Here is a 12,984-nt window from a genome sequence, read left to right as displayed (position 1 = left end):
ATCATAGCATTGTTTACAATAACCAAGATGTGGAAGCAACCCAAGTGCCCATAAGTGGATGAATGGATAAAGAAGATGCGGTATATACATACATATATATATATATATTATATATACACACGTATATATAATATATATATATATACATACACACACAACAGAATACTACTCAGTCATAAAAAAGACAAAATTGTCCCATTTGTGACAACTTGGATGGACCTTGAGGGTATTATGCTAAGTGAAATAAGTCAGACAGAAAAAGACAAATATTGTCTGATTTCACTCATATGTAGAAGATAAACAAACAAACATATAGATAAGGAGAACAGATTAGTGGTTAACAGAGAGTAAGGGGGTAGGGGGAGGGTAAAAGGGGTAAAGGGGCACCTATGAATGGTGACAGATAAAATCTAGACTATTGGTGGTGAACACAATGCAATCTATACAGAAACTGAAATATAATAATGTATACCTGAAATTTACACAATATTATAAGTCAATATGACCTCAATAAAATAATTTTCAAAAAAAGAATATCGACATTAACTTTAAAAAAAATAATACTTGTTTACCATAAAAAATCAAGCAATACTGAAATGTACAAAACTGAAATTAAACATCTTCTTAAATTGCACCACCCAGAAATAACCAGTGGTTATTTTAGACACCTCTCTATGTATATTGGAAAGATAGACATGTAGAGATATAAACACTTTTAGAAAAATGGGATTATTCTATGGATGCTTCGAAAATAGCATACATTAAATTTTGTTTTATTTTAACTTAACCAAACAAAGAAGAAACAAAATTACAGTATTGCTGAACTTCAGATAAATTTTCACTGTAAGGCAAATTTACTCTCAAGGAATCTTGCTAAGAAAATAGAGAGAATGTAGTCATTTTTTAAAACTATAGATGCCAATTTAGACACTATCTATTGACTCTTTGTAGATTAGAAAATTAGCACACTTCCTCCAGCTTTCACCTCTCCTCCAGCTTTTTGTTATTCATACTGTAAGTTTTTTATTTTCAAGATTTTTGAAATATATATTTTATTTAAGCATTGTTCTATTTATTTATTTATTGAGATATAATTGGCATAGAACATTGTATTAGTCCAAGGTGTACAACATAATGATTTGATACATGTACATATTGCCAGATGACTACCAAAACAAGTCTAGTTAGCATCCATCACCATACATAGTTACAATTATTTTTTTCTTGTGATGACAACTTTTAAGATCTGCTCTCTTAGCAACTTTTAAATATACGATATAGTATTGTTAACTATTGTTACCATGCTGTACATTATATCCCCAGGACTTATTTATCTTAAAACTGGAAATTTGTACCTTTTGATCAGCTTCACCCATTTTGCCCACCTCTTCACACTTACCTCTGGCCGCCACCAATCTATTCTGTGTATCTATGAGTTTGGGTTTACTTTTTGGATCCACATATAAGTGAGATCATACAGTATTTGTTTTTCTCTATCTGACTTATTTCACTTAGCATAATGCCCTTAAGTTCCATCCACATTGTCACAACTGGCAAGATTTCTTTCTTTTTTATAACTAATATTCCATTATATATATATATAGTGCATATATACATATACAATATAATATTATATAATTATATATACATATATAATATAATATATATAATATTATATATATATAAAAATATTGCATTTTCTTTATCCATTCATCCATTGATGGACACTTAGCTTATTTCCATGTCTTGGCTGTTGTAAGTAATGCTGCAAGGAACATGGGGGTGCACCTATCTTTTTGAGAAGTTGTTTTCATTTCCTTTGGATAAATACCCAGAAGTGATATTGCTGGATCTAAGCATAGTTCTATATACACACTGACTCAATGCTTACCAGGAGTACTTTTCAAAGTAAGTTATTTTGGTTCACTTTTTAGTTGGCTGGATTTTACCTTCTAGTTATGTTTTTTTAACTTTTTTTTTAGGTCTCATAGAGGCATGGATTCTCCAAGTTCTTACCTATTTAAGCAGATCTCTCTTTTGCTTTTGTTTTTGTTCTTAAAGAAAAAATTGGCTGTATGTAAAATTCTTGGCTCAGATGTACTCTCAAGATTATAAATATTTCACCACTGTTTTCTGGATTTGAGAAATTTCGTGGAGAAATCTGGGGTCTCTTTTGTTAATTACTTGCTTTGTATTCCCAGATTTAAATAACATTTGTTAATTTTTAATGATGATCAGTAACTTTGCCAGGATACATATTGCTGTTGATCATACTGGGCTCATTTTGACAGTTCCTTGTCGTAATCTGACAATTTGTATATGGAAGGATTTTAGTTCAAAGAAATTTATTTATTTTTCTGTGATATCTTTGTACTTTTTTTCTTCTGTTGCATTTATTCTGTTCTGTCTTCAAGAACAATTGTGTATATGTTAAATTTCTTTTGTCTGTCTTCCATATCTATCACTTTTTCTAGACTTATTTTTACATATTATTCTTTACCCTCTGATTTTGTTTAATTTTCTCAAGCCAACATTTATGATGTTCCCGAGGATAGTTTCAGTTGTGCTTATTCCATTTTCTACATTTTTCTAGTGTAGTTTCCGTCTCTGAAATGTTTTTATTTTTCTCTCATTTATTTCCTGAGTTCTGTTCACTTACATAACACATTCTTCTGTAATCTAACAAGCTCTTCTCTGAACTGTTTTCTCATTTGGTTTTCTCCCCTTCCCTCAATAATTTTGCTTCTCTTTTCTATGAGACCAAGGAGAGTTACTCATCTCTTATCCTCATCTTTTCACTTTCCCCTATTTATTCCTCATTTTTTTAGTAGGACCAAATATTTACTGACAAATTGGTGTGTTTATGTGTGTGTGTGTCAGAACTCGGATTAGGGTGAGGTAAGCAAGGTGCCTGGAGTGAAAAATTTAAGGAGGCAACTCACTTTCAGGGTCTCCCTGGGCTCCTTCCTCACCTTCCTCCTGGCCCTGGTGTGTGTATGTGTGTGTGTGTGAGTGTGTATGTGTGTGGAGAAGGGGGTAACATTGAGACGGTAGCAGTGGTGGAGTGAACCATGGATATCCACTGCCCTCTTAGGGTTTCTTGTCTTGAAAACTTTCTCCCTCCCAGAAATTACACTCTCCTTTTGCCTAGATCACAATTTCCCTGTGATATTCAGTATACAGAAGATAGTATAGTTAACAGCAAAGCCATTTAGATCACAGGCTCACTGTTCTCTGCCCATCACTGCTTCCTCTCCTCCCTCCACTGTGCTTCACATCTGGCTATTTCTCTTGGATAAGAGGCTGGATCATCCCATATAAAAAGCAAGATGTCATGCTTTTTCCTCAAGCTTCCTACTTTTTCTTGTTTTGTGACATTGCACTATAACTGTTCAGGAACATTCCCTGCTTCTCTCATAATCTGTCCTCATGCCAAGAACTCGTAGTTTCAGTTCAAAGATTATTGGCTGTGCCCCTCACTTCTTGCAGGGTAAGTCTCTATCCTTCCTGATATCCAAGGAGCGGTGCTCCTAGGCAGGCTACCTGACTCAGCCCACATTGCAGGGTGCCTGGCAGGTTGGCCGCAGGGTATGTGGTCTGTGGCTGTGACAGTTCCTGTGTTTTGCAAAAGGGGGAAATTTTTCTGTATATTTTTAGATATTTTTGGTTGTCTTTTGTGGTTTTTTTAGGTGACAAGCTGAGCAAAACTGCTTTTATGCTACATTCAACAACTGAGAGCATACTCCAGGCAGATGGCAGATGCACGATAATTACTAATTGATTTTGGGTAAGAAGATCTAGGGTAGAACTTTAAAGGAGGCAGAGAGTAAAAGTTGATGTGGAGTATTCAGAAGGGGACTTTGTTGCTGTCAAGGATGTCACTTCCACAAAGCACAAATTCTCGCCTTTTCTACAGCCTTCAAGCTGAAATCTTTAGGGGCATTGATTAAGAAGGGAGGGAGATTTCTCTTAGCTTTTCATCTTCTCTGTTAAAAAGAAGCTGGGCTCGGGGCTGGCCCTGTGGTATAGTGGTTAAGTTCAGCATGCTCTGCTTCAGTAGCCCAGGCTTGTGGATTCAGATCCTGGATGCAGACCTATACCACTCATCAGCCGTGCTGTGGCAGCCACCGACATACAAAAAAAATAGAGGAAGATTGGCATAGATGTTAGCTCAGGGTAAATCTTCCTCACCAAAAAAAAAAAAAAGCTGGACTGTGGAGGGCCTTTTCGAAGTCTATGGCTGAAGATTCCAGCTATAGATAGTGCCCAGGCACATTAATTGCTCCAGCATTGCCATTTCCAGACCTAGATTAGCTGTGGTGATTCACTAGGTGAGTCAGTCATCTCATGGCTTGCTTACAGCAGACACAAGGTCTCCTTGGAGCCAGACTGGTGTGTTTCTGGGTCTTTCCCAGGCTCCTCCTTGGACCAGCTGGTCTCTTTACTTAATCTAAATAATTTTTTGTTTTGACAAAATGGGTTACAAATAATTTATATTTTTTAATCAGAAGAAGAAGGCAACAAATTATTGTAATTTCAAAAGACAATATTTAGAAAAAAATGCCTTTTCTGAAAGCTGATTATTGTGTTTTTATTGGTCCCACATTAGAGTTAAAAATAATCTTTCAAGGTTGTTGAGAATTGACTGATGGGCATTTTCAAGACTGATTGTAGCATCTCCTTTTCTGAGCTTTATAAGAAAAGGTTAAATAGGACTAAGTTTTGCCTGGCTTGAAGTCATTACTGTCTGGAAGAATGTGGATTTTGAGACAACTGCTTGAGGATATTTCCAGATCTACAATTCTATGATAAGTTCTTTTAAGTTTGCAAGTTTCACTATTTACAGAAAAAGAAGAATTATTGTAAATATTCTTTTGTAATATCTTTGACTGAATCCTTTTTATTTTAACAACTAGTTTGACATACTAAGCATAAAGATTCTTTTTTTTTTTGTTGTTAAAGACCTTTGTCTCACTTATAAAACATATGATGAACGATGTTCATCTGATCTCAGATAATTCTGTCACGTCAATAAATAAGTTTTCTTTTACCTTTGGGTATCCTGGAATAAGCTGCCTTAAGTCTTCGTCTGGATTTACATTTCAAGGGTCAGCACATTATTGAGGTTGTCACGTTACTTTATGTGATATTTTCCATTTCTTCTCTTTTTTTAATGCATTTAATTTCACTATTATATCTAACTTATGGTTTTAAATAGGTATAGTAACGGCATCTTTGAGATTTACTCTCATTTCTTAAACTACTTCAATTGTTTATAACAACTTGAATATAAACTTTAATCATGCGCCTTTTTGCATAGGAGTCATTTCCTGTGCTTCTGAGTGGTCCCTTTGCCTGTTCCTTGCATGTTTTCTTTCATTCTCATCCTTTACTTCTGTCTACACTCCTCCTCTGAATCAGTGCTTGTTCATTTTGGGGTAGTCATATATAACTAATCGCTTTGCAACTTAATAGATTGACCATATGACTCCCTACTTTGATATTACAATTACTTTGATATTGATATTACAATGGGCCAACACTTTGATATAATCCAGATGGTACTATGAAATGGAGAATATTAGGTCAATAATGTCGGCAAAAATTAAAGAATCAGTACTAGGAAAACAGTTAATTTTTGCATGCTCTAATCATGTTTCTTTGATCATGGTTTTTTTTATACTTCTTTTTTCCCATAATCCCTTCTCAACTAGCATGAATGCTTTGCCCAGCATTGGAGTTTCTCTCCTGCGAGCCTTACCTCTTATCAAGCTCAACCTTCATTCTTATCAAGAGATGGATTATGAAAGGAGCAGATTTAAATTCACTGCCTGCTCATGAATACACATGGTAAAGAGAGATGTTAAGATAAAGTTATATTACAGCATGTTCTTTCAAAAAACTCATCATTTTGCTGCCATGGGAATTTCTATATTAAATTTTATTTTGGCAAATAATGGCACTCATAAAAAAATCTACCCAAAGGCTTTAATAAAAACAAAGAGCCAACACACAGCATTTTATGTCATGAAAATAATAGCTCTGAGAAGTTAACAGGAAAGCCCACTGCTTCATGTTGACTTTGGCCAGTGATTCCCCTCAAGTTCTGTGCAAGTGTATACAGGCACACAAGCACATGTGGGCATAAAGCCCACACACTGATTAGAATTTTGTTTATTTTAATTTCCTGATTGTTTTTGTTCATCAAAGTGCTTATTTAAAATAAGTGAAGTTGATGGCAGTCCACTCCTCTCTCATGTTGACCTCCTCCCCAGTCTTTATTTCCAGTGTAATAGGAACTCATTGTTCTTCCCAAATAGTTCAGTTGCAATTGGAAATTACTTGAGTTGGTAGGTTCTCACTGTGGCTCTGAGTAGAAGACAACTGTCTGCTACAATGGACTACACAGCCACAAGAAAGTCACTGTTCATTGCCCTTACAAAAATATAAACTCTGCTGCTGCTCTCTCTCTCTCTAGCTTCTTTTGAGCTTTCTCAAACAAACTATTCTGAAGGGCAGAATAGCAGACTACTCAAAAGCTGATTTCTGGAGCTAGATCTGGGCTTAAATTCTGACTCCACCATTACTGTGTGGCAGTAAGTAAATTATTTAACCTTTCTAAGTCTCAGTTTCCTCATCTATCACATAGTTATTTGTGAAGATAAAATAAAATGATGCATGAAATAACCACTATCACAGAATAAAACTTCAGTAAAATGTATCTCATTATTGTTGTCTTATTATAATAGTGACGTGTTTGCAAACCATTTTATTATTTTTAAAGTATTTTGCACCCTTTTTATTACCACTAGATTCCTATCTTTGAAGGAGTCTTACAAGAGCATTGCCATTATCTGACTTTAGCAATCACAGGTATTTTTTTGAGCAACTATGATCAGAATATTACTGGACTGGGCTCTTTGATTGCTGCTAAAAAAATAGTGGAAGTCGGCATCCATTCTCTTAATGTGCTAAATGTCTGACCTCAGCTAAATATAAAGGCTGGGGACTCAGTAAGGGAGGATGAGTTCTTGGAGAGAGGAGTACATATTTAGAATTCTGAGAAGCAGGCAAGGTTCTTCCTCTTTGTACAGAAGGGACCAGTAGACCAAAGACTTGCATTTTACTTCCATCTCTGACACTAACTAGGTGTCTTACCACTTAACCTTTTAGAATTTTCATCTCTTTGTTGAGCAGGTTAGTTTTCCAAGAGAACTGCTTCAATGATGTTCTGCTTAAAAGCTTCTCCCTTGCTCATTGTATTAAAGTCAAACTCCTTGCTTGGCATTCATATCCCACAACCTGCTTTCCCCGCTTGGTCTGCTATGATGCTGATGCGTGTAGCCCACACTCTGTCCTGGGTGTCATTCCCTAAGGACCTCCCATGCTCTTTTGTCTTGGCCTGGCCTAAATGCCCTTCTCCATCTCTGCCATGCTTGCCAGCGGTGAACGGCACTGCTTCCCACCCAGCTGCCGAAGGCAGAGGTCTTGATGCTCCTTTTCACATTCCCTCACTGTCCCTCAACAACCCATAATTTGCAGCCAGTCCTGTTAACCTCACCTGACTAAAATCTTCTTGCTCATTCTCTGCATTCTCTCTGTACTCCGTGCATTAGGGTGGGCCTCCTTTGTATCTTGCCTAAATTATCGCAGTGGCTCCTACTGCTTTTTGCCTCCCTTATTCCCTTTAAATCTGTTCTCCATCTTGCCGGCAGGGCCATCTTTCTAAAATGCAGTTACAATTGTTTCACTTTTCTTCATATAACCCTTCAGTGTTTTTCCATTAGTTCATGGAAATCAACTAAAAGCTTTTCATAGCCCACTCTGTATTGTAGTTATATGTGCTTTTGCTTTGTCTTTCCTCTTGATGAAAAGCTACTGGAGAGTGGGGATTATGTGCTACTGAGCTTTGTATTTCCCAAAGAACCTAACAGAGCAGTGTGCATTCTAGTGGGTGTTCATTACATGCCTGTTACATGATTCTATCAAATGGAACTAATGTTATTGACTTTACCTTTTTCAAAGTAGATGTGATGATTCAAGGAAGTATTATATAGAAGTGCATTGACCAAATTAAATTGGCCCATCCTCAGCAATGATATTTCAAAAAAAAAAAAAAAAGTAACCCAAAAGCCTATGGGAGTCACATATTCATAAATCCATCTGAAAATTTCATTCTTTCAACAAACTACTCAACAAAAACTCATCTTCACATGACTGACATTAAGAGATGATGAACTCTTGCAAATCTCAAAAATAATGGCAAAGCTTTATCACTAGAGTCCAAAGAAGGTAGAGAAGGGATGCAGTCTATACAGCTATCAGCAACAGCTAGATCAGCAGGCCTTGATGAGGTCTAGGCTCCCTATAGACAGCCGACAAGCATTGAATGAGCACCCCAGAGGAACTTGATCGTCCGTCCTGTTACTCAACGACTTTTTTTTTCGGCCAAGATGACTTGGTAAACCCATAACCCTAAGTCACCGGTTGCCCGAGTTCAAATATTCTTTCTCTCTTCTCAATTCTTCCTTCCCTCTCCTCACTGCCAGACTAGAGAAAAAAGAAATGAGATGGAATAGCTCTCATCCTGGTCCACTTTAAGTACTATTTCACCATAAAAATGGAACTCTTCCCTGCTCCTCTTAAAGGAATGAAAACTTTTCTGCTTAGAATTCAGTGACTCATTCCTCTTGGATACAACCACATTCTTTCTAGGGCGGAAACCCTGAATTCAAGTGCAACTGGCCAAGTTGGGGTAGGAACTCTAAGTTGTTTCTGGGAAACAACTTTAAGCTCTCTTACTGATGATGAGAAACAATTTTTACTCTTTGCAAAGGGTTAGCAGCCTAAGTGTGCTAGTGAATAATAAACTTGGACCTAGCCAAAGAATGCTTGGGTGGTGTTTTGATTACCACGGAATTTTTTTTTTTAACTTAAGTTCCTGAACTCTTAAGATAAATTTAATTCTGGGGATGCATCAAGGGAGGAAGAAGTACAAACTGGAGTGAAAATAGGGGTGGATTACCATATAGTTGTATAGCAAAATGTTTTTTTGCTAGTCTGTAGCTAAAGCCAGAATTTTCAATGCTATATGTAATTTATGATAGCCACCATATGTGATTGCTTCTTATATGGCAGGATCTAAGTTAAGTGCTTAACCTGCAAAATTTTATTTAACCATTATGTTGACCCTATAGGATGGACAAACTCTAACTGCCAAACTGAGTCTATATTTGCCAGGCGATATTTATTCAGCACTAGGGGAGAACTATTTAGAGACTAACATGAAACTGTGATAGAGGAGGAATGCAGTATTTAATAGAATCCCAGCGAGGAACAGGACTGTTGAAGGATCAGGACTGATGCTAAACTCCCTTGGGCAGGTAATCACTTCTTCTGGCTTTAAAAAAATCACAAAAATGTGTTTCAAGTTTTTCTGATCTGTGTGTTTCTGTAGTCTGCTGAGTCCTTTAGGATTACTGAGCAGTATGCTCTCATCCGGGTTAAAGGGAAACCAGAAAGAGGGAAATTAGCTTCATTATCTAACCTAAAACCTTGTGCAATGAACCTGGAGGTTCCTAAGCGCCTGCTATGGTGTAAGGTCCCGCAGGGCTGCATTTCAGCAGCTAGCCAAGGCATTCTTTTGTGTATATCTTGCCAAAATCCCTTAAGAGCATCTATACTGCTTGGCAATTTTCAGGACAAATCCTTTTCAAGTGTAAAATAAACAGAGATTTTAAAATCTTTCCTTCTGTTTCGGACAGATCTCCAGCTGTCTGCTTCTTCCTTCCCTCCAACAAAAACAAAGCGAGTGACCTGTATCCATTTCCAGTCCGCAAAGTTTAATCTTGGTGATCTCTTGCAGGATGGATTCTGTTTGCTGTATTTCCTGTGTTGGTGAGCGCTTCATCTTCTGCATAATCGCCGTGTCCCTCAGCGCTTCTCCATACTCACTGCAACTCTGTAGTTCAAGCCTGTATTCGTTTTCCTATTGCTGTAGCTTACTCAATTGTTTGTTCTTGTTTCCAGACTTACTCCCTTCCTACTGATCCCCCATGCTGCCTTTACAAAACACACCACAAGTCTTATCTGCCTTAAATCTGCTTAAAACTGGTGATAAGTCCCTACTGTTCCCTAACGCCTTCAGGATAAATGACCAACTCCCTGGTGTTGGGGTTTGAGGCAGAGCTTAATTACTTACCATTCTTCCTTTCCAGATTCCGAACCAGTTGTGGGTTAGACACACAAGCCAGATGGAGAGGAAAATGCACTATTCATTTTGTTGCTGATCATGCTGCATTGGGGCTTGGGCCAGAGGCAGGCTAATATATGGCTTCCTGCAATCCTTTCCTTGAACTTACTCACAAAGTTCAGGAAGAGCTTCTGGTGAACTGTAGCCTATTTCCTTTTGGTGCAAGCAGGTTTGGGGGCCTAGAGATTGCCTTAGGAGTTGAGCAATCAATCACAAGCCTGTTTGCAGGGCTTGAAGAGTTTCTGGAAATAACACTTCCTTAAAATCTCAGAGGGAGGCCAGCCTATTCAATTTCTGGCGACCCAGTGGGCTAGCAACCAAGACCAGCAATCAGACCATGGTATGGTCCTTGAATCCAACCTGGATTTGGAATTTCGCTCTCTTGGCAGTAAGTCTTTACCTGCTTGCCTCTCAGTCCCTATCCTTGAACAGTGGGCTGGGATAATGAGGCGGGTTCGTCCTCATGGATGTCTCTTTAAAATGGGGAAATTTTGAGGTAGGAAGCATACAGCCAGTAGTGTTTGGTGAAGATCTGGGAAATGAAGTTTCCGCAGGGCTCTGGCTCTTCCTGCATCCCATTATTATTTCCCCTTGAAACGGAAAAATCAGTCTTTGCGTATGGAAGTCTAAGAGTTGTCTCTGTTTGGCCTCAAGCTTGGCTGCATCCAAGGGTTTAAACTGCATTATAATGATTTTCTCTCTATATCTTGATTCTTTCTTCTGGTAGTCTTTAGCTTCAGACATCTGTATTTTTATAACTGCTTCTAGTACCAGAGAAAGAAAGACTTTTCTTTTCCTGGAGACCTTGTCTCAAATATGATGGAGAGAGTCTGATTAGCCCACCTTGGGGCATGTGCCTCTCCCTTGACCAGTTGCAGTGCCTGAGGGAAGGGGTTCTCTGAACAACCAGGTTTGTATCCTACATTATATGCCTACCTCTGGGGCACACAGGAGTTGGGGTGGAGGAGACACCTCATCTTAATCACCCTGGAAGGAGGTTGGGGTTTCCTGAAGGAAGCAAGCAGAACAGACAAGAAACATATGCCATGCCATGTGACATGGGCCTCATCACATTGTACCATAATTATGTGTTTACCTGTCTCCTTTGGCCTCCACATGAAACTCAGAGCTATAGCACAAAGAAGATCACAATTGTCATTCTCACAAAGCCAGAAGGAGAGGGCTAAGTCTGGATTTCACTTACTTAGAAAGGAAAAGAAAGAGACTCCCCAAGCACCACAGACTTGTGACCATGCAGCATTTCCTCTAACCACCATAGCCAGCTGGGTCAACACCCCTTCAGTCACACTGAGAAATGATGCTGGCACAGCCACTTGCCCTGCTGAGCCTGGTGCCTCCCCTGCTGAAGCCTGAGGCTCAGTGTAGCTGTTGCCTGGGAGGTCTGCAGAGACGTGGCCTCAGCCAAGCCACCTGCTCTGGCTTTTCAGTGCCCCACATGCTGCCAGTTTCCCAGGTCACAGGGGTTTCCGAACATAGGATGGAGCGTTCTCCATGACTCAGTGATGCACGCCGTTAAGGTCTGCACCAAATGGTCTGCACTCCAGGTTCTTTTTCGTAATGTCCTTTAAAAAATAAACTTCTTATTTTGAATTAATTTTAGTTTTGCAGAAAAGTTTCAAAGACAGTAAAGTTTCCATATGTCCTTCACCTAGCTTCTCCTCTTAACATCTTATAACCACGATGAATTTGTCAGAACTGTGAAATTAATATTACTATTAACTACAATACAGACTTTATTCAGATTTCAGCAGTTTTCTCATTTTTTTCCCTTCCAGGATATCACGTTGCCTTTAACCAAGTTCTCTTGATTTACTCATAGAACAAATTCTATTATGTCAGGATGCCAGTGTGGCAGATTAATTGCCCTAATGGCTTCCATTTATCACCCCTCCTTGTAACTGTGCTCCTTGCAATGTGAAATTGTAGCTCCTCCTATAAAGAGGTGGTCTATTTCCCCACCCATGAATCTGGGCTGGCCTTGTGACTTTTTTTGGCCAATAAAATGCAGCAGATATGAAAATGTGCACTTTCTGAATCTGGGCCCCAAGAGGCCTTGGATGCTGCTGCTTGCTTTCTTGGAGCCTGGCCTCCTTCATAAGAACAAGGCTGGGCTAACCTGCTGGATTGAGGGCCCACATGAATCAGAGAGGAGATATCCCAGCTGAATGCAGAGGCCATAAAAGACAGCCAGGCCCCAGCTGACTGCAGATCCATGAGGAAGTCCTGCCAAGGTCAGCTAAGGCCATCCCAGAGCAGCAGGACTACCCAAATGGCCTAAAAAGGGAAGGAAGCAAAATAAATGCTTCTTATTGGCAGACACGGAGGTTTTTTGGTTGTATTTGTATAACAGTATTGTGGCAATAGATAACTGACACAGCTAGGTGGGGATAGATTCTAACATCGATCATATGGTGACTCAGGTTTCACTGACACCAAGAAGTTGAGTTAAATTTGTTGAATTTTTCAAATTGTGGTTCTTCTTGGGTCCTAGACTTTTGTAACCACATTCGGCGAACACTTCTTATAGGATCTTCCTCTCTTGATCTGAATGGGTTTGAATAGAAAACTCGCACATGGAAAAATATGTCTTCTGTAACACTGGATAGTTCTGGATGGTTCTCTAACTGTGGTGCATACTGGCTTGTGCATACTGACTGAAGTTTTGGGTCACCACAATACAGTAGTCCCCATCTTATCTGCAGTTTTGCTTT

The 12,984-nt window shown here is 38.7% G+C and overlaps 1 long non-coding RNA gene across 12 annotated transcripts in view; it reads left to right on the top strand.

Moving 5' to 3' along the window:
- The first annotated feature begins 409 nt into the window (after positions 1-409).
- LOC139046504 (uncharacterized) overlaps positions 410-12,984 on the top strand; it is a 37,864-nt gene continuing 25,289 nt past the window's right edge. For all 12 annotated transcript variants that reach the window (XR_011506612.1, XR_011506611.1, XR_011506605.1 and 9 more), the window contains exon 1: positions 410-10,640. This is a non-coding gene — a long non-coding RNA (uncharacterized lncRNA). The remainder of the gene's footprint in view (positions 10,641-12,984) is intronic.

Source organism: Equus asinus, chromosome 11, assembly GCF_041296235.1.
Source record: "Equus asinus isolate D_3611 breed Donkey chromosome 11, EquAss-T2T_v2, whole genome shotgun sequence".
NCBI lineage: Eukaryota > Metazoa > Chordata > Mammalia > Perissodactyla > Equidae > Equus > Equus asinus.
Note: the sequence above shows the minus strand (reverse complement) of the source record. Positions and strands in the feature narration are given on the sequence as shown.